Source organism: Apium graveolens, chromosome 5 (genome assembly GCF_009905375.1).
Source record: "Apium graveolens cultivar Ventura chromosome 5, ASM990537v1, whole genome shotgun sequence".
Lineage (NCBI taxonomy): Eukaryota > Viridiplantae > Streptophyta > Magnoliopsida > Apiales > Apiaceae > Apium > Apium graveolens.
The window spans coordinates 35,704,133-35,707,473 of record NC_133651.1 but is presented as its reverse complement, the minus strand read 5'-3'; the positions used below and the strand labels follow the sequence as shown (position 1 = coordinate 35,707,473).

The following is a 3,341-nucleotide window of genomic DNA, read 5'->3' as shown; positions in this document are numbered from 1 at the left end:
CAGGATCTTTAAGCTTCGGAGGCAATTTCTGTTGCAGCATCGTACTGCATTCCTCCGAGAGAGCAATGGTCTCCAAGTCATCAAGCTTCACTTTCCTAGAGAGATTACCTTTCATGAACTTCACATAACTAGGCATTTGTTCAAGAGCTTCAGCGAAAGGTATGTTGATGTGAAGTTTCTTGAACACCTCCAGAAACTTCGCAAACTGCTTATCCAACTTTTTCTTTTGCAGCCTCTTAGGAAAGGGAGGTGGATGATAGATCTAATTCTCCCCTGTATTACCCTCAGGAGGAGTGTGCTCAACAGTAGTCTTCCTTGGTTCCACTTCTGCTTCCTTCTGCACTTCTTCTTCTTCAGCCTCAACTTCAGAATCTAGAGTCTTAGCTTTTTCAGGAATTGCAACCTTACCAGACCTCAGTGTAATTTCTTTAACATGCTCCTTAGCTTCCTTCTTTCCTGGCACTTCAGTATCGCTCGGAAGCATGCCAGGTTGATGATTCAGTAATGCATTAGCAATTTGCCCAATCTGATTCTCCAAGGTCTTGATAGAAACAGCTTGGCTCTTGCACATGAGCCTCAACTCCTCTAATTCAGATTTTTCATTAGCTTGTGGTAACTGCTGAAGTTGAAGTTGTTTTCTAAGGGCATATTGCCGTTGCTGAAAACCAGGGTGGTTATACTGCTTTGTTGTGTATGGCTGATAAGATTGTTGTACTACATTCTGATTGTTACTCCAGCTGAAGTTAGGATGATTGCGGTTATTAGGATGATAAGTGGCTGGAGCTTACTCCTGTGATCTCTGAAAGTTGCTCATAAATTGAGCTGATTCGCTAGAAATAGCACACTGCTCAGTTTCATGTGCCCCCGCATAAAGCTCTCACACACTAGTGATTTGGTTAACTTCATAATTAGCCAACGAGTCTACTTTCATCGTCAAAGCTTGAAGTTGAGCAGCTATAGCAGTAGCTGTATCCACTTTCAGAATTCCTGCGACCTTGCCTTGCAACATTCTTTGTGTAGGATTCTGGTATTCATTAGCTGCCATAAGCTCAATCAACTCCTAAGTTTCATTATAGCTTTTGGCCCATAAGGCTCCACCAGATGCTGCATTAAGTATAGGTCTAGATTGTGCGCCTAAAACATTGTAAAAAAAGTTTATAATCATCCAATCAGGCATGCCATGGTGTGGGCACTTCCTTAACATCTCCTTATATCGATCCCAAGCCTCACACAGAGATTCTCCAATTTGCTGTGCAAACTGAGTAAGAGCATTCCTGATTGCAGCAGTCTTCGTCATAGGAAAGAATTTAGTGAGAAACTTTTGAGAAAGATCCTCCCATTTGGTGATAGACCCTGGTGGTAGAGAATGTAACCTGCACTTTGCTTTATCCCTCAGAGAGAATGGGAAGAGTCGCAGCTTGATAACATCTTCACTCACCCCATTGAACTTTAAAGTGTCGCATATCTTGATGAAATCCCTGATGTGCATGTTGGGGTCTTCTGTAGGAGAACCCTTAAACTAAACTGAGTTCTGTATCATCTAAATCGTGCTTGACTTGATCTCAAAAATGTTAGCCGAGATGGCTGGTCTGATTATACTTGACTGAATATCATTGATCTTAGGCCGAGAATAGTCCATCAAAGCCTTAGGAATTTCTACTTGATCTTCCATCTCTATTAAAGCCGGTTCCTCGACTTTTTCTATTTCTTCTACTTTCTCTAAATCCTCAAAAACTTCCCTTCGAACCACTACAGCTTCTTCCTCGGCTTGATCCAGAGTTCTCTTACGAGCCCGCGAACGCGTATGCATACACGCTCGCTAGAGTACCTGAAACACGACAAGGAAAAGAGTAGGTAAGTAACAATGTCCGAGTCAATGAACTTTAATGATCACTGATGAAAAACACATAAACAAAAAGTTAACACTGAGTCCCCGGCAGCGGCGCCAAAAACTTGTTAGTCGCTAACCACGCGCTAATAATTCACGCAAGTATACGCGATCGCAAGTAATATAGAATTATTTCTAGTTCATTCCCATAGAGACTGGTTTAGATTAACTTTGTGATTTATGCACTTATGCAACAATGATATGTGTAATAACCCCAATTTTTGGAAAATTTTGAAACACGGATGAATAATAACTTTTGCTGATGATGCTGATTAAAGAAAATTATCAGACCACGCTATATAGGAGTACTGTTATGGAAATTCTAAGATCGTATTAGTACTCCATAAAGTAAATAAGTGTATGTAAAGATCGTCAGAATCCAAATCCGAACACTTTGATTTTTTTCCGAAAATCCACCAGATACCGAAAGAATTGAGTATAAGGTGACAGGATAAAAATGATTTAAATTCAAGGATTTTAAGAGAGGATCATAAAAAGGAATATAAAATATTGAGAAAGGTTTAGGGGAACCCAAGTAATAAGATCCCGGATATGATCCCTCAAACGATGAACGAGAACGAAAGTTATGCGAACCGTAAAACAAATAAGTGACCAAGAGACAAGCTTGTACAAGAAGCCATGGATTGTGACATCATCAAACCACAAGGAAGAGACATGTGGCAATTGGATGACATAAGAATGATGACCTAAACATGATAAAAAGAAGTGTGTTGTTGGTTGATTATGAGCCATTCATTTTTTACCATGGTAAATCCTGAAAATTAGCCAAGCCATAAACAAAGAAACAAAACAAAAAAATCATAACACAAACTTGACTTTTCATTTTAAAGAAGCAAGCTCTCAGCCAAAACCAGAGCAGCAACTTCAAACTACCATATCTCCTTCAATACTCACTCAAATAGTATGTTCTATAGTTCTTTGGAAAGGTATTGATATGGCCTACAACTCTTGTTCACAAGTCTCGTCCAAATAAGCATGGTAAGACCCTCGTTTTGACAGTTCTTTAAATCTGACTTTTAGAAACTTCAAAACCTAACTTTGTGTTCTTGATTTCTTTGGAAAGATCAAGCTTGTAGGAGGCTCCCTAAGACTTCCTAGCTACTCTAATCACTCCAAGGAAGGTATAACACCTCCAAAACCTAACTTTACTTTGAGTATTATGATGGTTTTGATGGATATAATAAATGAGAAGCATGATGCTTGTGTGTTTAGAGTTTGGATTGGATTTGGAGTGATTTGGATGTTGAAATCTTGTTTATAGTTAATGAAACTTAAGTATAGCTAGTAGTTCATGTGTGGGGTTGCATAAATTGGAAAATCTTGAGGTTTGGGGACTGATGTAGTAAGGTTTGGATGAGGGTTGGTTGAATTGTTGGTTGTGAGTTGAATGGTGGTTGTTTGGAGTGGTTTAAAACTTGGTAATCGCGTAAAC

At 39.3% G+C, this 3,341-nt stretch overlaps 1 non-coding gene across 1 annotated transcript; it reads left to right on the top strand.

Annotated features, from left to right (window-relative positions):
- Positions 1-1,175: 1,175 nt before the first annotated feature.
- LOC141662640 (small nucleolar RNA R71) lies at positions 1,176-1,282 on the top strand. The gene has a single exon (XR_012550746.1). It is a non-coding gene; the product is annotated as a small nucleolar RNA R71 (small nucleolar RNA).
- Positions 1,283-3,341: the final 2,059 nt, after the last annotated feature.